At 38.0% G+C, this 25,004-nt stretch overlaps 1 protein-coding gene across 6 annotated transcripts in view; it reads left to right on the forward strand.

The window, feature by feature from the left end:
* The window catches only part of CDK6 (cyclin dependent kinase 6), a 1,418,406-nt gene that overhangs the window by 1,069,252 nt on the left and 324,150 nt on the right, over positions 1 to 25,004 (forward strand). The gene's annotated exons all lie outside the window — the stretch shown is intronic.

The raw sequence follows: 25,004 nt of genomic DNA on the forward strand, positions 1-25,004 counted from the left end.
ACAGTATGACAGCTCTGCATCTGCTCAAGACCCTGAAAATATCCCTCCAATCTGTTCTTTGAACATTTTGTTGTTAAAGCAACATCTCTGAATAAAAAAAAATAATGATGATGACTCGCATACAACAGTTAACGTACAGATCATGGAAATACCAATAATCTGTAATAATGTCACCTTAAAAAGCCAATAAAAATATCTCAATAAACTCATGAGAATAGTTTGATTTTTCTCTTGATAACAGCATTCACATTCCAAAAAATATTGAGAGTGCACACTAAATATTATAAGTATCATGACCAAACAATAGAAGCAACATCAAAACAAAAAGGATATATGCTGTTATATAACTGATTCAGGAAGAGACTTGAATACTTTTAGAAAAGTATCTTTGGCTTCTTTATGATCTGTAACCATAAATTTTCTGTCATTGTGACTAAAAGAAAGAGTGTTAGGATAACGCATACTGAATTTTATTTCTCTTTTAATAAGTTCTGCACAATATGGTGAAAGTTTTTGTCTGTTCAGTTTTATTTGTGGAGGTAAGTCTTGTGAAAATGACAGTTTGTGATTATTCCAAACAAAATGCTTTTTGCTTTTGGCTGCTTGTAAAATATGTTGAGTATCTTGAAAATTAAGTAGTTTAGTGTAGACAATCCGAGGTGAAATGGAATCTTGTCTGGCACGCAATGCTCTATGCGCTCTTTCTATAATTACAGTTCTTGGATTTGTCTCACATTTTAGTAATGCCTCAAAAATTTGTTTAGTCACTGTTATTAAATTTTGATTTTCATAAGACTCTGGTAATCCTCTAATAATGACATTATTTCTGCGACTTCTAGCTTCTAAGTCCAGTAATTTTGCCTGCATTTCTGTAATAATCTTATCTTTAGATTTTAAATCTCTTTCAACAGTGTCTGCTGTTATTTCTAAGGCTGTGTTTTTGGTTTCAATAATGTCCATTCTTTCACTTATTTGTTTTAAAGTTTTACCAAAGTCAGTGAATTGCTCAGAGAAATTTTGTATAACATTTTGAATAGGTTGTAATGCTATCTTTAATTCATCTAAATGGAAATTTGAGTCATTTTTGTCTTTAGTACTTACTTTAATGTTCTCAGCAGATTGTTTAGAAGTTCTTAGTCTTTTAGAACTAGTATCCTTCTCTGGTGAAAGCAAAGATGAGAATTTGGCCTTGGTAGACTGCGTCTCCATGGTATCAGAGTTGCCAGCCATGCCCAGAATGGATGTGTGAAAACAGGGTGTCTGATTCTAAGATGATCTTCCAGAGTGCATGAGCCAGAGAATCAGTTGAAGCCAAAATTGTTCTGAGGTAAAATAATACAAAAACTGAATTTTTCCAAAAAATAGATAATCCCAATACACAGGAAAACTCTCAAAGATACTTTTTTCGAAAAAAACTAAGGAAAAATATCACTTATAAATTGTAAAAAAAAAGCCGGTTATTACATAACAGTGAGGAGCACAGTGAACAGGGACCGGACTAGTCGGCAGCCATCTTGGAACTCCAAAAGATGATATAATTTACTCTGTTTCTCAAGATAAGGCCACTGCAATGAGTAAATGATTCTGCTTTCTCACTTTCTCACACGGTGGTTATGGATGAGATACAGCCAGAAATACTGAAGGTTCTAGATATTGCTGGGGTGCCATTGCTGACATGCCTTTTCATTTTAAAGTAGTATGTTTGGACAATGCATCTGGATTAGCAAATTCAGGTAATTGTCCCCATTTTCAAAACAGATAACATGAGGCTTTATTCCACTTATATAAAGATCAAGCCCCCTCCAATGGAAATGCCTATGCTAGGTACTGCAAGTGTGACTTCATCCAGTAGTCAAGCTTCTGACTCAAGACTAGCATTTTAAATTTCAATCTAGCTGTAGCTCCATGGATCAACTTTTTGTCCTTGCACAACTAGTTTAATGGCTATGAAACATTTCCAGTACTGTCTACATATGCTGTAGAGACCTAGAGTATGAATGTGACCATGTATCTTAAATGCCTTATGGGATGTGTTGTATCAGTATGGGGCCACAGCTTAACTCTTGCATGCTATTTGCTACCTAGATCTGAGGAGTGAAATGTATTCATTCTTGGGGTGAAGATAAACATATACAAGGTGAGATTAAGACTTTGCCAAGTGTATTTTATGTTCTCTACTATTTATGATTTGCATGGATAGGATAGCAAGACATAGCCAATATTTGCAGAGTATCCAGTTTGAAAATGTAAACATTGCTTCTTTGTATCTCTGTTGTTTGCACATGATGTTGTGTTCTTAGCCTCAAGTCACTGATGTTTTCACCATGTGCTGAAGTGGTTTGGTGCAGAAAGTGAAACATTTGGATTGATAGTCAGCACCTCCAAAGTAGGGGTTATGGTTCACTCATGTTAAAGAGAGGACTACTGTTTGCATGCATGAGAAGCTCAGTCACCAGTAGTGGATAGTTTAAGTACAGGAAGATGTTGCTCGCAAGTGAAGGTTAAGAGTATTGCAGATTATCCAGCAGACGGATTCACAACAGACGTATTACAGGAATTGTACCGGACAGTGGTGGTAAGATGAGAGAATGAAATAGTGACTCTATGTTCCCATCCAAATTTTGATTAAGGACAAAAAGGAAATGCCATTTGTGAAACAGGTTAGCACACTTGCCTTTGGCGATGGAAAATCAGAAGGTTTTGGGTTCTATTCCCACCTCAGTTGCTTGAATTAATTTTGGGGGGGTATAATGGTTAAGGTCTTAACCACTACAGATATGAGATACAGGGTTTGACTCTGACCTCTAATTATAGCCTAGCCTTGTATTTATCTAAGACCCTATAAGATGAGATATACACATAACAGGAATTAGTGCCTTCACATGGTAGCTGGGCTCAATCTTGGTGCTAGAATGAGGAATTTACCAATCCAGGAGGATCTTAGAGTAGAGTCAGTGCCCCTCAGGGTTGACAGAAGTCAGTTGTGGTACTTCAGACACTGTGTGAGGATGTCCATGGCTTCCTTCCATGGGAGGTTGCAAGTAAAATCCCACTGAAAGGAAATCCTTGTGTAATTGAGGACTTTCTACTTTTGGCAGTTTTTACCATAAATTGTCAGCATATCACTGCACAGATAATAGTGCAATAATTTCTTCCAAAAAATAATTACATGTTGAACTGTGTTGCAGCAAGATCACTCCAACGGAAGAGCCAGAGATCAATATTTTGTAAAGTAACCTGCAAAATAGGTGTCTCAAATCATACAAGGACCAAATACAACCTTTCTTCTTTGTCAGTAGCCACAATCCCCATTTGTCTGTCTGCTAAACTATACAAAAGCTAAGACTTACATTACCACATCCACTGCCTTGGCACTTATTTTTCACATTTTTTGTCACAGCTGCATTATTTGAGTGTTGCTGTGTTGAATATGTGCACTTGTTTTGACCTTTTTTACCGACTTTAGTTAGATCTGACTTGGTTCTACTTTAGTGAGAGTAGAGAGGACCTGAGTTATTTTTTGGCTGAGGATGTGGCTCATAACCTACAAACAAGCTAAGACTTACATTACCATAGCCTCTGTTTGGGCACTTGCTTTTCACATTGTTTTGTCAAAGCTGGATTAATTGAGTGTCTTTATGTTGAATACCTAAATTATTTGACCTTTTCTACAGTCTTTAGTTTGAACTGCTACTCTGTACACAGGAGTGCGTAGCAGTGATCTGTGTAGACACCAACATCTCGCAGTATAATTACCCCTTGCAATCTCTGTAGACGTTGATCTCTCATAGTGTAAGTTTCCCTTTAAATACTCTTACTGTCTAGGCAGATTTGTTTTAACTACTAGAGCATCTAGTCTGTGCATAGCTGATCATCTTCCTTGTGTTATTGACCTATTCAATATTTAATTTTCCCTCACTAGTAGATCAGCAGCCATGGATATGTACTTGCAGACTCAATCTGTGGGCAATCTGATTGAGAATGGTATTCTGAGGTATTGTGTCAATTGCCTCATGCACACTAACAACCCAGTTATTCATAATAAAACAGAAAAAGTATGCAAAAGGTGTAAATACGCTTTAACACTAGTGGTAAAACTCTCATACAACCAAAACTAATCCTATACAAGTTGTCAGTGACACTTGCACTATGCTTACTGCACAGGGCAAGGGCCCTACACATAAACTACTTATGTTGAGGCACTTAAAGTTAACCTTCCTAAAACACTAAGACCTGCTGCACAGCACAACTCTGGTAAGACACCACCCACAGGTACACATAGTAACTCTATATCTAGTGCTTCCACTGCTAAGCCCTTAAGGCAAACAAGCGCACATCCAAATTTCCTGGTCATAGATGAATCTATAGTGAGGTACAATGATGTCCCCCTCACTAAGGAAAGAATCACAGTTAGCTGCCTTTCTGGGGCTAGGATCCATCAGGTCACACAGGCACTCAGATTATTGAAACACAGGTACCAGTATGACTCTGTCATAGTCCGTGTGGGTGTTAATGACATAGGATGTACCTCCTTACCTGTATGAAGCGAGACATGATCAAGCTTGTGATTATATGTCTCAAGCAGGTAGTAGCCTAGCATTGAGTGGCATACATCCTTCTACAATGATGATGCCACATCACCAACAGAAGATGCTTGATTTTAACAATTAGGTTAGTTTATGATGTCAATCCAAAGGGGCAAAATATTTGATGGGAGGACATGGTCGACAGACAACACTGCTTTGCCAGAGATGGTCTGCCCTTACCCTATAGGCTTTTGAATATTGGCAAAAACCTTTTCACCCCCACAGTGCCTTTTTTATGCAATGCCAAACTGTTAAACTTCCCAACATAACTGAACCTATGGAGGAATATCTAAAAGTGGTACTGCTCAATGCTAGAAGTCCTAACAAGAACCTCCACTGCCTCCAAGACTTTCTCTTCTGGGATAGTGTAGACATCTGTGTAGTAACAGAGGCACAGTTTTAAGTCATGGAGAATACCCCAGCAGTGCAAGGTTATACTGCCTTTCACACCATTAGACCAGCTCCTATAAAGAAGGGAACTTAAGGTGGAAGAGTCACAGTGCTTTACTAAAACAACCTCACATCCACAGTAGTTAAAGTGTATGACCCACTGGAACTCATACATGTGCAACTTACTATAAATAGTGTCTTGCACCATATCCTTGTAACCGGTAGGTCCCTGTCCATATCCCAGGAAACCCATACTACCTATCTCAATATACTAGAGTCCCTCACCATTAAACACAATATGATTTTCATGGTGGACCTCAACTACCCCTCTGTAGATTTGTATTCCTACCCCCACTTCTAATGCACAAGCATAACAATACCTAAAGTTCATTAATACCAACATCCTGGAACAAGTAGTCCATTCTCTTATCGGGGGTACAAACATACTTGACTTTGTACTCACAAACATCCTCCCTCAATGTAATATCCTTGCTCAACAGATCTGACCATAAGGCAGTATTGCTTGAAATACAAATTAAATTCTGGGACCCAGTGAAACTGAAATCCTTTAGAAACTCTTCCAGAGCTAACCTCTTTCTACTAAGTGATACCTTGGCTAAATTGCAAGCACCCAGAAGCGTAGTAAGCACCCTAGCATATTCTGAGCTATTTACAAAATCGCTGTACAGCCATACCAATAGAGTGAGCTCTGCCCACTCATGTTAAGAATAAGACAAATTCAAGAGACAAGCCATCCTGGTGGAATCACAATATCAATCAGTTATACACCTAAAGAAAACAAATCTTGGTGATATGTTGGACGAGCAAAGGCCAACACACTAAAAAAATTATTGACTAATCAAAACAGGCTGCTAAGAGGGTTAATTAATACTTCAAAGGGTAATATGAAGGACAAATTGCTTGTCAGGCAATGGACAACCACAAAGCAATTTACAGCTATGACCATAACCTCAAGGGAAATATGCAACAATGGGCAGAACTTTTTTTAAGTGGCATCATCCACACTGAATTTGGGGGCATTGCCAATGTTTTGCCTGATAGATTTGGTTCAAATTCCCTCCACTCCCTTGATAGTCCAAAGGAAGTACAGCATACAACAATCCCTCCAGCAATTACTAGGGAACAGAACATGTCTTCAATGCACTTTCCAAGGTCAAAAACATTGCATTGATGGACCCCAATAACATCCTGGGTTGCTTATTAAACAGTATGGAGCATGACCTTTCTGGTCCTTTGAGTTACTTTTCACCTAAAGCCTACAGTCAGGTTTTTGCCCAACAAATGGAAGATGGCTACAGTCATTCCTCTGCACATAGCAGGTCCAACCACTAGTCCAGCTAACTACAGGCCCATAAGTCTGACCAGCCTCATATGTAAGACAATGGAAAGAATCATCATGGGCATAATAAGTGAAGACATAGGTAACATGAAAATGCTGGACGTATCACAGTTCAGCTTTGTTAAAGGAAGGTTATTCCTATTAAATATGGTGGACTTCTTTGAGAGGGTCACCAAAGCAATGGATGAGGACAAGACTGTGCACACAGCTTACTTTGACTTGGCCAAGACTTTGATACAATATCCCACTCAGGCATTAGAGACCAACATTAAATTAAGTATAAACCCTTTTATCACCTGCTGTATAGCTGTTGGGCTCACTTATATGACTGAGGAGTTCAAAATAGATAAGACCAGCTCCAACAAGAGGTCAGTCACTATCAGAGTCTCCCAGGGGTTGGTACTGGACCCGCTCATTTTTGGCATCTATTTCTCTGAAGTGGAAGCAAACGCTGAAGGTTTATGGCTGACTAAGTTTGCAAATGATTGCAAGCTGGGGCATTATCATCAAGTTTCCTGCAGACACAAGCTTTCTTCAAGAAGGTCTCTCTCTAACTAACAAATGGTGCCAAAGCCATGGTGTTAAACTCAGTACTAAGAAATTCATAATAGTACCCTTTGGGAAGTCAACCATCCTAGCTAATTGCCATGTTGATAATACATCGTAAGAGTCGACCTAGTGGTCAGAGATCTGGGTATGCACATAGACGATAGCCATACCTTCGACCACCATGTGGCCACAGTGGTGAGGAAATCCTTTTATGTTTCACAATTTATAAGTAAGGAAATGATATATAGGTCCAGTGAGGTCATTATCTCACTGTACTCTGACCATTTCAGACCAGTTATAGAGTACAAAGCTCCCTTCAGCATGTATTTGAACAGGTATATTCAGCAATTAGAGAATATAAGGCTTAACAAACCTTCCTTAAAGCCCTTTCCCTCTACTCAGTCTCCTATAGATTGCTGAGGAATGATCTATGCCTGGCTTACAATACATCCACAACTTATGAATCTTCTACATATTAAGTCAAACAGTAACAGAAACTATGAAAACTAGGCAAATGAGCATTATATAAGTACTAAAAATACATGATTTCCATGTCTATGAAATATATGTAAAAATATATGTGAAATAAAGTACATGTAAAATAAAATAAATATGTACTTACAAAATATTTTTAAATGTCATAATGCTTGAGTTTTAACAGTGGGGCCAATGAACAATTATCATTTAGACCAAGATAGGATGTTGTATTCAGCTTAACCTGCCAAATCAACTTTAAATTCAAATGCCTGCTGACATTATGAAGGTAAACCTATATATATATATATATATATATATATATATATATATATATATATATATTTAGATAGATAGATACGTGTGTGTGTGTGTGTGTGTGTGTGTGTGTGTGTGTGTGTGTGTGAGTATACACATATTTATATAAGTCTATATATGTATGTATGTAGAGCGATAGCTAATATAGAATAACAATCAGAACATTGAGATTGTTCTCCCTCCTCTGTGTGTGTGTGTGTGTGTGTGTGTGTGTGTGTGTGTGTGTGTGTGTGTGTGTGTGGGTATATACACACATATTTATATAAATATATATATATATGTATATAGAGCGATAGCTAATATAGAATAACAATCAGAACACTGAGATTGTTCTCCCTCCTCTGTGTGTGTGTGTGCGTGTGTGTGCACGCTTGTGTGCGCGTGTGTGTGTATGTGCATGTGTGAGTGTATATGCAGAGTGTACAAAAAATCATCACCATCACCAGAAAAGAATTAAAGGTGCAGTAACATGCAAAATAGTATTTATCTAAGTGATTTATGCCACCTAGTGGCCAAATTGAGACACATGGCATTCTAGCTACACAATGTAGTATGCCTATGCTTAGTTCATGTATAAACAGGTCCATACAGAATGATCAACACCCTTGTCGTATGTATAATTCTGAGGTTCCAAAGAAAAATAGCAACTACAGAAAATGTTATTAATCATTTAATGAAACTAAATATACAAAATAAAAGTGTACACAAATTGCTATATAACAGCCAGCTTTCAGACTAATAGACACTTTATCAGTGACATCAAATTTTTATTTAAAGGGGACATTTGTGTGTGTGTGTGTGTGTGTGTGTGTGTGTGTGTGTGTGTGTGTGTGTGTGTGTGTGTGTGTGTGTGTGTGTGTGTGTGTGTGTGTGTGTGTGTGTGTGTCAAGGTGACTATTTTGTTACAGGACCTAAACTGGAACACTTGAGGGCCACCCTGGGAAGCCAGGTCTGCACTCCCATTCACCCAGCCCCCATGGGATTGGAGATAGAACTGCCATGTCATCTCGCACCAGGGCTGGCAGGTTAGCCTCTCATCCTTCACCCAGTACTGTGGGGATGCCACTCTCTGAACAGTGCCACTCAGGAGGCAAGAGGCCACATGCCAGGAGTCTGGAAGCGATGCACATTCATAGGCACCTGGCACCGAGGGAGAGACACTAAGGTGTACTGCAAAAAGCACAGAGATGGGGGGACCCAGGACCATCTCCCCTGTGAGTTTGAAAGCCCTAGGTGGAAGGCAAAGGGGAGAACTGGTGTCACAGATGACTGGATGAGGGACTGTCTGAGGTTTCTCAGCCCAGCAGAGTTTCATGAGGCTGGGAAGATTCCCCGCAGAGGCTCCAAGAGCATGCATGACACTGCATGATTTGGCAGCAGTCAGGAGATATGTAACCCTAGAAAAGAGCTCTCTCTCTCCTGGGTAGAAGTGGAAGCCCAGAGCGGGTCTGTCTTGATGGCAGTCTGGAAGGGAGAGAGAGAGAGAGATGGAAAGTGACTGGGACAGGACAGCTCCCACCTGGGTGAGGTGGTATGGACCATGCCCCGTCTGAGACAGAATTCTGGAAGGGGGAGAGAGGCAGATAGTGGCAGGGCTGGGTGAGCTACTGCCTGGATGAGGGGCATCAAGCAGAGCTCCCCACAGTGGAAGTCCTTAAAGGAGCACTGGGGCGGGCAGCAGCAGGGCCTGGAGAGCTCCTGCCTGTGTGAGTGGGGTCAGGCAGAGGTCCCCATGATGGAAGTCCTTGAGGATGCACCAGGACAGATGGCAGAGGAGCCTGGAGAGCTCCTGCCAAGGCGAAGGCATCCAACTTCACCCCATGACTGATGGCATCCTTGAAAATTCTCAAAGTCCCAATAGCTGCTCTGGATGGAAATGCAGGGGGACTCTAAAACCTTCATGAAAGCAGATCTGCCCTTCAGTGGCCAAGGGGAGTTCCAGCGTGGCAGACAGGATCAGAAGGTAGCTCCCCTGAGATGGTCTGAGGGCATGAGCAATCTGGCATGATTTGGCACTCCCACAAACCAGCAGGCACATATGGCTGATGCAACAGCCAAAAATCAACACCAGATTTATCAAAAGAAAGGCCAGCACCAAAGGGAGATTTGAAACAATCTTCTTCTTCTTTCGGCTTTTCCTGGTTAGGGATCGCCACAGCAGAACACCTGTCCACTCATGATTGGCAGTGGAGTTTTATGGTGTCGAGTTGCCAGCCCAGTGCCCAACCTTCTGCAGAAGGCACACACACATACACACTCACACCTAGGGCCAATTTAGAGTGTCCAATCCACCTACAGCATGTCTTTGGGATGTGAGAGGAAACCGGAGTACCTGGAGGAAACCCACACCACCACAGGGAGGACATGCAGACTCTGCACAGAAGGCACCTCAGCCGAGGATCGAACCAGAGAACCACCGTGGCCACCTGGACATTTGAAACAATAGAAGATTTAATTTAATGTTGTTGTTGTGTCTTTCAGCTTTTCCCGGTTAGGGGTGGCCACAGCGGAACTCCGGTCTGCTAATGATTGATAGTTGATTTTTACGTGCCGAGTTACCAGCCCTGATGCACAACCTTCAACAAAGGTACCCCCCATTCACGCATGTCTCCACACAGAAGATGATCTAGTTGAGAATCAAACCGGACAGCGTCTTACTGTGAGGTGACAATGCTACAGCAGCACCACCACTGCAAATATTTAATTTAATAATGTATCATAATACATATAATTCAGACCGGTTTCGGGATGTAGCCTTCATCAGTGATCCTGCAGGAGACATGGAGGCGGTGGAGTCCCCCGACATGGGAGGATGGTGCTGGGGAAGGTCTCTTAGCCAGGTGAAAGTGGAGGCCTGTAGGGGTTAGCCCTGACAGAAGTCAGTAAGGGAGCACCAGGCAGAAAGGTGTGGAGCCTAGAGAGCTCCTGCATGGGTGAATGGGGTGAAGCAGAGTCCCCCACGATGGAAGTCCTTAAGGGAGCGACTGATGAATGGTGGCAGGAGCTGGAAGGCTCCTGCCAGGGCAAAGGCATCTGACCTTACCCCATACCCAATGACATCCCTGAAAAATTGCAAAGTCCCCAGAACTGCTCAGGATGGGAAAGGAGGGGGACTGGCTGCCCCAGGAAGCCAGGTCACCATTCAGACTGAGTGGTCTAAAGTGGGACATTTCTGTGTTCCGAAGACAGTGTTTGGAATTCTAGGACAGAGACTTCCAAACTGGGACTGTCCTGGAAAAACTGGGACTGTTGGTCACCTTGGTGTGTGTGTGTGTGTGTGTGTGTGTGTGTGTGTGTGTGTGTGTGTGTGTGTGTGTGTGTGTATGTGTGTGTTGCAAAATCACAGGCAGTTGAGAGGTGTGGTAACACCTATAAGAAGAAACATGTATGTGTGTGTGTATCTCTCATATGTCTTTCTTTCTCTATGTACATATATATATATATATATATATATATATATATATATATATATATATATATTTGCCTGTGTGTGTGTGTCTGCTTGCATGTATGTATGTTTGAATGTTTACCATACCTGTCAAACTCTTAGCACAAGAAATCTGAGCAAAGCCCGACATAATGGGGAGACAGAGTCCCCATAATAGGGACAGATTTTAAATATTGCTCTTATGAACTTACAAAGTAGCTAGAACAACAGGATTTGTGTTAGCATGAATTTTCTGAAGGATATGAAGTCTAAAACTCAAATGTATTGTATTATTTAGTTACTTCAACCCCAAGATCATTCCAGTGATTTGCCAGTAAAAACACAAACTTTATGAGGATCAGACCAAAACTATATGGCAAAAATATAGAAGTTCTGCGAAAATCTGGACAATTGAGTTATAATGTTTACCCACAAAACTCCATAATAAAAATAAAGAAAAAGTAAAGTGTAACTACAAAATCTTAATTTAATTCATATAGCCATAGCATTAAAATTACAATAAACATAGCCTACTAAGGAAAGCATGTGTTGCAAATGTATTTACTTCTTTTTTCCTCTTCAGTAAAAGACAATTAAGCAATAATCCATGACTGGGTGCGGGTATGTCAGGATTTACCCATGGTTGGAGTGGTTTGATCATAAAGGAGAGCTCAGACTGATTTAACAAAGCCATCCATGGGTAAACCCTGATATACCCACACCGTTGAATGGATTATTGCTATTATTAAATGATTATTTAAGAAAGAAATTGTTACCTTTCTTAAATAATGTCATTGTATAACAACACTTTTGTGTTTTTTAGTGTTATCTTCTATAGGCTGATGTACTGCGCATGTCTATGAGACTTACTTTCTCATGCTTGTACAGTACATCGGTACAGTGCAGGAGAATCAACGGAGAAAAGAAAATCTCTGTTGCTTTTTTCACTTTTAAGAAAATTTCACGGTTTTAGTAGGGAGAGTGCAAAAATACATGGAATAACAGGTATGTTTCTGTTTCTTTAGTTTTGCAGAACACACTTTATTTTTCTTGTATTTTGCTCTGAAACAAAACGTCTGGCTACTCAATTGTACTTCAGCAGCCAGACATTTTTCTGTTGGTGTATACTCGTTTCACAACAGGCACTCTGGTTCAGCTGTCCAATCAGGGTGTATGTTTTAGAATACTGACAACCTCTTATTTTAGAATGTTAAATGCTTGATACTAACGAATGTAGTATATGTATGAAAAATACCTGGGTAATGTAAAACTTAGGCACACACATCCCAGCAGCATTTATTATTGTGTTCTAATCACATCTTTAAAAAAATTAAGTAATAAATGAAATTCCAGACTGCAAAATATCATTCCATAATTATTTAATCATTTAACAAAATACTTTTAGCTATAACTAGAGAATGCAACTATTTTAGGCATATTTAAAGATCATGGGCCAGATTCCAAAACAGTTGCTTTCAGTGTAAGTCTGCACTGATTCCAAAAGATCTGTTGTCAGTTGATCACTTGCACTGAGAGTAAGGCTTTTGGAAGCAGGCAACATGTTTAACATGGTGGAACCAAATTTTAATTTTAAATAAAAAATGCTTGCATGCATTCTTGTGCATGTGTACACTCTTTCATAAAAAGAAAAGTTGGTTTCAAGCCATTTTTATAAGGAAAAAGCTTCTGAGCATGAAAGTCTAACATACTCCTCCCGTATTTATAGCATGAATGTTGACATGCCAGCAGAAGGTGTGTACACCACTTTGTTGGCCAAGTCTAATTACAGTGTATTAACGTGACTGCGTACTTGTGGAATAAATTATTTAATCTTCAAGCTGTTTAATTAACAATTTGACAAAAAGCTTTAAAGAATGCTTTTTGCCAAACTATAAATGTAATAGGTTGACAATTAAGTAATTGTTTCACAAGTATGCAGTCATGGTAAAACATTGTAATCAAATTTCACCCACAAAGTGACATACACACCTCCTGCCCGCATTGTAATATTCATGCCGTAAGTACAGCAGGAGTATGTCAGACTTCCCTGTTCATAAGCTTTGTTGTTGTATCTTTCGGCTTTTTCTGGGTTAGGGGTCGCCACAGCAGAACTCCGGTCCACTAATGATTGGTAGTTGATTTTTATGTGCCGAGTTACCAGCCCTGATGCACAACCTTCAACGAAGGTACGCCCATTAACGCATGTCTCCACACAGAAGATACTCTATCGAGAATCAGAGCTTTGTGAAATGCATTTTTCTTAACAACTGGCTTGAAACCAATTTTTTTTTACAAACAGAATGGTGGATGCACAAGCATACATGTGAACACTTTTTTATGTAAAAAATAAAAGTTTGGCCTCTTCGTGTTAAACATGATATTTAAGCCAACTTTGAAAGTCACCTGAGACAATAATCAATAAATACAAATCATCATAAACAGCAAGTATATTAATTTCAGGATACAAAGTCTGAGGAAAGCTTCTGAAATATAGTTAAGATATCTTTTAGTGTAGTAATTATGTATTTGGCAGCATGTTGTGAAATGAGCTAGCATATTTATATGTAGGTATGTTTTTATGCTATGCTCCATCTGTGTCTTCTGGAACTTTTCTCAATGGGTCTCGACTGAAAAGGAGGATTCCATCCTGTCTAACTTTCCCAGCCAATAAAAACAGGACAGTGCATCTGGGACATGTTCTCATTATCAAATATGCATAGCCTTTATTTATTGGCTGGGAGGTCCTGCCAGGTATAAGAAAAACAACTGAATAAAAGATAAAACTAGAAAATAACAAGCTGGTGAACAGATACCAAAGAATAAAATCAAGAAAAACATTATTTAAAACATCTGGTGCTTTGTCAAAGTTTTCAGAGAGGAGTGCTATAAAACCTCATCTGAAGGCTTATCTAGAGATTGATAAAGTTTTTTCTTCATTTTTTAATTTATTTATATTTATTATTTATTTTGCTTGTTTGTCTTTTTGCATTCCAGTTTGTTGTTTTCTAGTACTTCCAGATATAGTTTGGCTTATTTTTGAAAGTTTGTTAACACTATAACATCTAGAAATTTAAGAAGCTTTCCAAATATTAATCTTGGAGAACGAGATAAAATGGTCATTGTAACTGTTTGATGTACATGCTTAATTGAGTTAGTTTCCTTGGGTTCAGAGTTACTTATGATATCTGATTGCGTTTATTATACAACTTCAAGCAAGCTGTTTTAAATGTCTAACTCAGGAAGAAGTCTAAGTGTGATATCTGGTAGTTTAGCTTAGATGATTAATGTTAAAAGTTGCTAATGAGCTAATGAGCTTCTTCTTCTAGTCCTGGGTTTGATTTCCTCAATTCCCACTTATAAATTGTATAACTCTGTGCAAGTCATTTAATCATCATTCCCGGATCATTCCTGAAAATGGGGTCTTACCTGATTATCAAATAAATTAAATATTACTTTCACTTCTTGCCTTAAGGTCTAAGATCTTAAGCTACAGATATTTTATGGTTTTAAAATGCTTAATATTGGCACAATTTTTATCTAAACAATCCCTTAGGGTTGAAATATTGGATTTGTTAAGGTCTGTTCTTTGAGTCAAATCATTTATATTGCATGTATACTTCAACAAGTTTACCAAGTATTTATTGGACACTTCTTTTATAGGAAAATAGATCAAATCTTTATGTGTTATGACAATTTTCATTTCATATGTCTGTGTTTTTTTTCTTATCTTTTTGAATTTGATACACCCCATTATCTAATTTAATTCTATATAATACATACCTTGTTTCAGGCATTGTTGGGAAGACTATAGCATATTTCGGTGGAAAAACGATGTTGTATTTTACTTTATTTTACTTTATTTCTTTATTGAGGTGAAGCACCGATCAGTGTTAAACAACTTCAGGCTCAGTCCAGATTGTGTTAATTAAACAGGCAATAAGTACATTTAGTTAAGACAGTGACACACAGAATCAAGGATAATTGTAAAAACATTTGTCAGACAGAGTGACAACTTGTTGTGTAAATGGAATTCATCAAGCTAGTGCTTAAGAACCACTTGTTAATATTAGTGAAGATAAAGCAGTGAAAGGTACTGAGTATGGGTAAGGGTCTATATACATTTTAGATATTAAGACGCAGATAGTAGAAAGTAGAGAATATTGAAGTAGGCTTTATGCATGTTTACAGAGTAAATGGTTATGTGTTGCAATGGACAAGTTGATATGAGCAGCCTAGTATGGGAAATTGTGGAGAGGAATGATTTAAGTGAAGAATCCAGATATGAGGCATTTGCATTTACTATGGCCTTGCAGGAACCATTTAAGTTGAGGTCACAAGTATTCTCGATTGTTTCAAACAATGTTTTCTGCTAGCAATGTATTTGAGTTCGTAACACCAGACAAAGCCATGGAATTTAACTAGATTGGTTGAAAGTGTAATGAAATTCACAATACCCAACAAAAGCAGATGTTAAGAAATATAACGTACTACTGAGATAATGAAATTATGACAAAATCATGATGCATCACCAAGATAGGGAAAAAATCAACTGATGATAGCTTTCTACTATTTTGGAAAGTCATACAGGGATCTTATAATAATGGAGTGACTGTCCAAAACCAGGCTTAATACTACAGAGTGAATTATGATACATTAAGCAAAAGTCCAAAGAAAAAACTGTCTCCTTTATAGCATCTGACAATGTAATGAATCTATAAGTCTATAATTTTATAAAGTGATTGGTTGACTGATCACTCACTAATGATGAGTTCTGCATTAGAAGACAGCATGGATTTTTCAGTACAACTCCATGTGCAAGCCTTCCATGCAAATGTTGAAATTGTATACAGGCTTCCCATTGGACAGCTATACTAGCAGATTTCCCAACAAACACACAGATCCCTCCACAGCCTACAATATCTGAGGAAAGTATTTAACAAGTGTGTTGCACAAACTAGAATTAAATCTGATAAGATTTTACAGTAATTAAGATGAGAGAACTCATCGTTTTTATTGTGCACCTCAGTAAAATCTAAAGTTGATTTTCAAAAAGAACATCTCTGTACTGACTCTTTCTGTTTCATTTTTGAAATAGGGCCCCCTTGTCAATTGCAGAGAATTTAGAAATAAGGAAAACCCAATAAAAAATTGCTGTGGTCAGTGGTCTGTCATCTGGTTAAAAAGAAGGTGGTTAAATATGCAAAAACAGAAACAAGGTGTAAAGTACATTGTTTCTCTGGACAGCAGAATGGTGTATGGTGGCTTTATTAGACATTCAGTTTACTGTAATGGACTGCTGTGTAATGATAAGTATCTTTATGTGTTTTCTCTAGGGATTTTGCTGAATATTTAATTTTTTTAAAAAGAGTGGTTTCTGTAGAGCATTGCAGGAGATGAGATGACTAATGAAACTAATGAAGACACTTTGAAGTACTTGCCTTTTGGCCTGATCCCTGATGCTGTGAGAGATCACTGGCAAGAGAAAGATTTTAACACAGAATTCCTTATGGCAAGTCATTGGTTCTGACTCTGTCAGTGAACCCTGTTGCTAGCTAGATATTTCACATGACAGTAATGAAATGGAGAGCACCCAAAGATGTGAAGGTATAGTCCGAACCACAAAACATCGAACACACATACACGAAAGCGCTTAACATTGAAAAGCGCTTCCGTGTATGTGTGCCTGTTTCATAGATCGGACTACAGTGTGGGTAAGGGAAAATTCCCTTTTCCCCACTGTAGTGCAATCTCTGAGTGAGAATATTAAAGTAGGGGGGGTGGGGGTGCAGGGGGATGAAGCTTTTTGATGTTAAGCGCTTTTGTGTATGTGTGTTCAATGTTTTGTGATTCGGACACATGCTAGTTGAGCATGTGTCCTAGTTTTATATATATATATATATATATATATATATATATATATATATATATATATATATATATATGTAAAGCACACACCGACCACAAACTGATATAAAAAGCCAGATAGAATCCAGTAAGATCTACAACCGATTTATTGATTGAGCGCTTTCGTCTCACAATAGAAATTTCATCAGAATACCATTGTAACAAAAACCTCACCTTTTATACATTGTCTTAATCACATAAAATGACATCACTTCCTTTATACAAAAAGTGAATTCATACATAAATACAAATAACTACTTAAAATAACTACATGACATCATCCTGTATGAAACACTTACATATAACATTTCGCTTTAAGTTTTAAAATAGAACTAATAGAAATTGCATGTTAAGTCCTGATGCCTCAGAGGCATTAGTTCTCATTTGCCATCTGAGCTCCTTCAGTTTGAGATATTCATTCAGCCCCCCCCCCCCCCACACACACACACCCAAAGTGACTTGCTCAATGACTGAACCTGAAACTGTGTCCTGGATGCAAGCCAATATGTGCAGCTAGGGCATTTTTTGTTTCACTCCTACCAATGTCATAATAATGTTGGTAGATTCTAGTTCTCAGTGCATTGATGGTTTTTCCTATGTAATAACATGGACACAGGGAGCACTTAGCTAGATATATAACTCTCTTGCTGCTGCAAGTGAACTTGTTTCGTATTATATATATATATACCATAATTGGGTATATATACCTCCTTGCCTTCCAGGATATATTTGCATTGCATGCAAAATCCACATTTTCCATGCCCCCTTCCTTGTATTTGTCTTTCTATAGGTTTCCATCATACTTTTTATGCTGGTGTCTTTTTTATAGACAGTTTTGGGGAATGTTCCTACCAAGTCAAGGTGTTCTGGGTTCGCACTGAATATGTGCCAATTGTGTGTTAAAATCCTTTTAATATTGTAGAACTGGTTGTTAAATCTAAATATACCTGATTTATTTAAATGTTTCTCTTCATTGTGTACAACTGCTTCTTTACTACTCTGTACTTTCCCTAACAGAGGAATAAAATATCCATTCTCTCTTTGTTGTAACTTCCTTCAATATCCAATCCACAAATGTTTCTGGGAATCCTCTCTTTGTCAGCATGTTTTTTAATATATATAACTGATGTACAAATTCATCATGTTCTGACACCATTCTTGCTATCCTAACCCCTTGCCCTTTTACTAGGGATTTTTTCTGTGACAGCGGGTGGCAACTATCAAAGTGCAGGAGGGTATTGGAATATGTGGGTTTTCTGAAAATATTGGACGTAAATTGTTTGATGTTCCTGTTTTTTTGTAGTGTGATGTCCAAATAATGGGTGGTATCCCATGTAATAGTACTCGCAAATTCCAGAAATTCGATGCTCTGCTCTATAAATTCCAGGAAATTATGCAATTCCCCCTCACTTCCTTTCCAGAAAACAATGATGTCATCCAAGAAACGACCATAAAATGTCCAATAATCAGTAAATACACTTTCATTCTCCCAAAATGCCAAGACAATATTGGTGAATATGGGGGCACACGCTTCCCTCATTGCTACCCCCTGCACTGTCAAAAAAATTGGCCTTCAAAAATAATAATGTTCGTATCTAAGACCAACTCCATCAGAGTCCTAATGGTGAGAATGCGTCCATGGCTAATATTAGAATGTTGGCACAGGAAGCTATAAAACCACTCAATGTGGAATAGCTGAAAATAAATATTTTATATCAATGGTGGCGAAGATTAAATCATCACAGTATTTCTTGTTGGTTATTTTACTTAAGCAGTCCCAGGAATCCTTTAAAATCCATGGGCAGTCTTTGAGTACATTTTTTAGCTGACTATCAATAAACCTAGCTATAGGATATGTTTTTGAAGCTCTTGCATCCATTATAGGTCTAAGGGAGGGGGGGGGGGTCCCGAAGGTCCTTGTTGATCTTCGGGACTCCAAAAATTGTGGGTATTTTTGGATGCTTTACCACCATATATGAATGTTCCTCAGGTGCAATCTCATGGTTCAATACTAACTTTTCCAAAGTCAAGTCAACTTTCCTATAGGAGATGTTTTTCTCATTAACACTTGTTTCATCATAGGTATCAGTATATAGTATGGTTAGCACCTTATTTACATAGCTATTTTGGTTCATGATGACTAGGCCCACTCCCTTATCGGGCTTCATTGCCCTGATGTCAGCGTTACCACAAATGTCTTTTAATGTATCAATTTCTTCATTTGTGATGTTATATATCTCCTCTCTACCATTTCTTTTAACATTCATCATGTTCCTAATATCATTCTCACAGTTTTTTTCAAATATTTGAACAGTGGGGTGTAATGGGGGGTTAAATACACTTGTTTTCTTACATATATTCCTTCCTTTTGTTGTCACTTTTTTGCCTTTAAAATAAAAATCCAAGTTAAGCTTCCTAGTGTAAAGCTTTAAATCAATAAGAGCTTCATCTAAAGTGGCATTTTTATTAGGCACAAAGGACAGACCTTTTTCAAACACATCTGCTAGTTGCTCACTTATATCTACATTACTGTAGCTGTATATTTTAAAGTCACAGTTTCTGTTACAAATAATCTTATATGGTATCACTTCATCTATCTGTTCCTGTTCTGTGTGTAATTCGTTCTCAATCCCCCCAAGCCCTCTTGTTGTTGTTGTATTGGTTCTGGTTGTGTGGGTAATACCCCTTTACCCCCCTCACCTGGTTCTTCAGTCACTCGGACCTCCTCAGGGGGGTATTCTAAAGGATCTGGTGTATAAGCACCATCTTGTATTTCTACTTCCTAGGGTTCAAATACCTCCTGGCTAGTACTTATAACATCTCTTCCATTTCTTATCTGTCCTAAAGGGGGTAAAGGGTATGCTTTCCCTTCCCCATAGCCGGCCTTAGGCATAGGCCAACTAGGCGGACACCTAGGGTGCTGCTGTAGTAGGGGCATGTTTCCAGTATTTATGTATGTGCATAGAGCAGGACGGGGGCACCAGGTGGTGTGGTGGGGGGTGCTGTGGAGCCCTTTTGCCTAGAGCACCAGTTGACCTAAGGCTATTCCCGCCCTTCCCTATACTCCCTTTCATCCCTTGCCAGTTTATGGTTCTTACGATCTTTAATATCATTCACAGTGCAATCAGTTCTGTTAAATATTTTAAAATAATCCATTTTTTTTGGCTTCAAACAATAAATCTTTGTGTATGTTATTGTCAACAATTTTAATCTGGTCGACTAACTCGGCCATTTTTCTGTTATTGTCCTTGATTAAACAGTTGAGCAGCTCACAACCCTGTTTGTTAAACAGTTCTATAAGTTCTTTATGTAAGAGAGAATCCCTTACCAGTCTTCAGGGGAATTTCCACATCTTGAGCCCCTTTGGAACTCGTTCTCTCCGAGTGCATTCCCCTAAATATGCGTTTTCAACCTGCAACTTGCAATACCTTAAAGTAAGGTCTTCCAAAATACTAAGCTGTTCAGCCATTGTCCCATTGTTGTGTCTATTTCCTTGTTCACTGCGGTTTAAACTAAACCGCCATTCTTTCTCATCTTCCAGCCACTGCAAAAGGGAAGTCCCACCATTGTAAGAGGTGCTGCCCCTTTCAGCTCCTCCATATGTAGTGCTATGCAAATCTGTGTCCTCCGATTAGTCATTGTTTGATGGGCATACTCTCTGACCTGGAGTAACCCCACTGAAGCTGTTGCTATCATCAAACACACCCAAATCAGTTCCATTGTAGCAAGCCTGTTTACCCAGTGCTATATATATATATATATATATATATATATATATATATATATATATATATATATACACACACACACACACACACACACACACACATATATATATATATATATATATATATATATATATATATATATATATATATGGTTTACTATCGTATGTCTGAAACTGCATCAGTCAACTGATCAAAATGTTGATCTGAAATGCCTAATACGGATCATTGATAGAGCAGTCAAATTGTAACTGAATGCATTGACACCTGTACTTCTATATATCTGACATAACAGAAGGTGACATCAGTCACCCATGCTATGCATTCTAGCATACTGTTACTCTCTACAGTGAACAGCACATGTACTTAACTATTTTGCAGGGGCAAGCCACCTCTGCATCCCCCAAACCCCATGCAAATTATGTGTACCAACTCTGAGATTGCACTACAGTGAGGAAATGGGTTAATTCCCTGTTCCTCACTGTAACATGAAATCTGCTCAGAATTCTGAACTGAGATAATCGAATTTCACTGCCCATTCACTGTAGTGTATTCGATGTTACCTGGTTTGGCATTCTGCCTCCTGGATAACTGTGTCTCAACTACCCCAGGCTCGATTGCCTGACGTTTGAACATCTGCTAGTTTATATGTGTGTATATATATATATATATATATATATATATATATATATATATATGTATATCTATACATATATGTGTGTGTGTGTGTGTGTGTGTGTGTGTGTGTGTGTGTGTGTGTGTATGTGTTTGTATGTATGTATGTATGCATATGGATTCACTTCAGAATCTCGAAATTCTGAAACATCAAATGTCATATGAGCGAGACTATATTACCGATGTTTTGGAATACTGAAATTCTGAAATGAATCCCCCACCCAAAAAAAAAAACTAGTAAAATGATTATGCAGGGGAGCAAGCAGAAAAGTTATCTTAGATTTATTTTCTTCATGTTTTAAAATTTCACTACATTTGGGCCTTGGGAGGTCATCAGATATGTGTAGAGTCCCACATTTGCAGATCTGTACATGCAACCAATTTCAAGGACGCCTATCCCTCCTTTGAAACCAGGAATATATAATCTTGGTATACACTGATGTTTGTAAATCATTTGATGAGCATGAAGCATCTTTCTTGTTTTCCTATTTAATCTATCCAACACATTTTGGGGCTAGTCAATCACTCTAAAGCTGTAAGTTAGGAGCAAATTGGTTTATAGCTTGAATTTTGCTCCTAGATGTCAATGCTGTTTTTAGGATTAATTTAAGTCTTCAAAAGTATTCCTTACTAAGTTTTAATCTCATTTGTTCATGTTTTATTGTTGATCCGTCATCAATTCACAAATATTTATACATTCCTCTTGCCTAAGTTCTTTTATATCACATTCTTGTGCCAAACTGATGTTTTCCCGATGCTGCAGTTTTCCTGCTTTAAAGGTTGCTTTTGCACATTTATTAAGGCCAAATGACATTCTTATATCATCTGAAAAAGTTTTGACAACCTGCAGTTATGCTTTTAGTTTCTCATCTGATGAGCTACTCAGTTTTAAATCATCTACAAAGACAAAATAAGAAGTCTTTACAATTTGTTGTTTTCTAGGAGCCAAATTATAGCCATGGCCTAAGCTGTTAAATAAACAGCTTAATGGGTTAAGGGCAAGGCAGAAGAGCAACGGTGACAGAGTCACCCTGGAATATCCCCCTTTGAATTTTTATCCCCGGGATAATACTTTGTCCTTTATCATGACTTAATTTCCAAGTTATCTGCCACTGTTTCATGGTCATTGTAATGTAGTCAATCAGTGTAGGGTGTATCTTATACATTTTTAAGCACTCTTTTATACATAAATGCGGGATACAATCAAATGATTTTTTTGTAGTCAATCCATGTCATACTTCTTCTCCTTTTTACAGTTCTCCTCTATGACTTTATTTAACAACACATGATCCTTTGTTCCATATGACTTTCTTTTTTTGCCCTTTTGTTCTACTGCCATAATTGAGTTTTCTTCTAAATGACTATAACTCTGTCAGCATCAATTCCCGTGTATAGTTTATACATTCTAGGAAGGCAAGTTATAGGTCTATAATTTTTAGGATAGCTTGCAGGTTTACTCTTAAGCAACATTGTTTTTCTTGTTGTTAGCCAGGTTGGTGTCTGTTCGGGATGTGCATATAAATAGTTCTTACTCATGGCTAAGTCTTCGTGCAAGGATGTTAATATTTTAACTAAAAGTTAAGTACTGCATCTGGGTCTGCGGTTTTCAAATTAGAGGCTTTTCTTAACTTTGTTTCAATCTCTGTGGCTGTTATTTCATCCCATTTCTTATCCTGTACTTTAAACTTCTTATTCTTTCTTTTACGTCTTATATCCATTTAGCATCTTTGTTATGTTCCACAGGATCTTCATAGATACTTTTCCAAAATATGTCTATTTCTTCTTTTTTGGCGGTCTTTTAATTCCTTTTACCTTGTTTCCCAATTCTTTATAATACCTTTTTGGGTCATCAACATATTTGCTTATTCTGTACTTTTCCTTTATAGTTATCTGTGTATCTTCTAAGTTTTTCTGCTTGTGCTGAAATTTTTAGTTTGTTATTTGTGATAGTGTGTGATAGTTCCTGGTGTGTTCTTATACTGCGCATTGATTTTATCACATCTATCTTTCTTAGTATTTTTGTTGATGTAGTCCCTCTTCTATAGTCTTCTAACAGTGGTACTTCTTGTCTTAATTGCTTTATAGTTTTCTCTATTCGATACTTCCATGATGGTATTCGATTTTTCCCCTTCCTTTCCCACACTGCTCTGTGTTCTTGTGGTAGAACTTTATCAGTTATTAATTTAGCAGCACAGTAATATATCCTGTTTACTTCTGTTTTATTGCATGAATCTCTATGAACCGTCCTAATTACCATGTTCATTTGTTTTATCAGACTTCTGGGTTTTGGGGTTTTATTGACCTTCTACAGTCTATTTTTTAATTGATCTTAATATATCTATCTATGTCTATTAAATGAAGCAACTCTTCTCTTAACTCATTTTCTTCCAGACTGTGGGCACATCCCTTGTTTTCCGTTTCCTGCGAGCATTCTAAAGAAAGTTCTATAGCATCTTCCTGTGGCACTCTTCAATTTCATCCTGTGTCATCCGTTGCTCTGTCATATGGGAACTCACTGGCCTATCACCCCTCAACATTCACTGCATCAGTTTCCACAGTTTCCTGTTCCTTCCCTTGCTGTCTAGCTTCAAGTGAACATTTATACTGGTTTCCTTTGGAAGGCTCCAAAATATCTTAATATAGCACCTGACCAATTGCTTCCTGTTCTACTGGTTTCCCCTTAATTTGGATATCCATTGCTCTATCCTGTTGTGGCTCTTTCTGAATTAGATTTTCTACACTGAATCCGTCACTTTGCAGGTGCTCCATAACCTCAGTTTCTATTTCTTTAACTTCTCCATTACTAATCTCCTTTTATACTTTTCCTCTTTGTCTTCTTATTTTTGTATTCTAAAGTTTTCCATGTCCGTTTCTATTTTCATAAGGATAGGAAGTAAGATATAGTGGCAGATTCGATTTTTTTTATATCGCTCTCACTCAGAAATTTGCTGGAATAGCAGGGTTTGTCTCAGCATGCATTTTCTGAAGAATACAAAGTCTGAAAGTCAGAAAACGTTGTTGCAATAGTAGGTTTTGTGTTGGTGTGAATTTTCTGAAAGATAGGAAGTTTGAAATAGAGTCACCTTTTAAGCATCGCTCTTACAAACTCAGGCATTTGCTGGAATAATAGGTGTCAACATACATTAAATTGTTGCTAGTGAAATTTTAAATACAGCTTTATGTATTTTTTGTGCTTATTAAATTAAAAATATTCAAGTTAGCCTTCCTGTCATTTAACAGTATGTTAAAAAGGTTTACTGTTGTTAGTTCAAAGGGCAAAACATTTGCCATTCGAAATAATGAAAAGTTAAACCGAAATGAAACATTTTGAGTGCACACAGTCACCCCAAATGATTGACACATTTGAATCGACATTGTCACCGAAAATGTGATGTGACAGCCATATAGACGCTGATGTAAATCAAATTCCTATACAACATGTCATGTTTTTGTAGGGGGGCAAGCCTCCCTGCACCCCCCTGTGGTGGGCTGCACCCCCACACCCCCTGCTACTAATTTATTCCAACTCTGAGATCACACTACAGTGGGGATATGGATGAATTTCCTATAGGTTCATAGGTAGGTACTAGGCTATC

This window comes from Protopterus annectens, chromosome 3.part1, assembly GCF_019279795.1.
Source record: "Protopterus annectens isolate FY-2018-M chromosome 3.part1, PAN1.0, whole genome shotgun sequence".
NCBI lineage: Eukaryota > Metazoa > Chordata > Ceratodontiformes > Protopteridae > Protopterus > Protopterus annectens.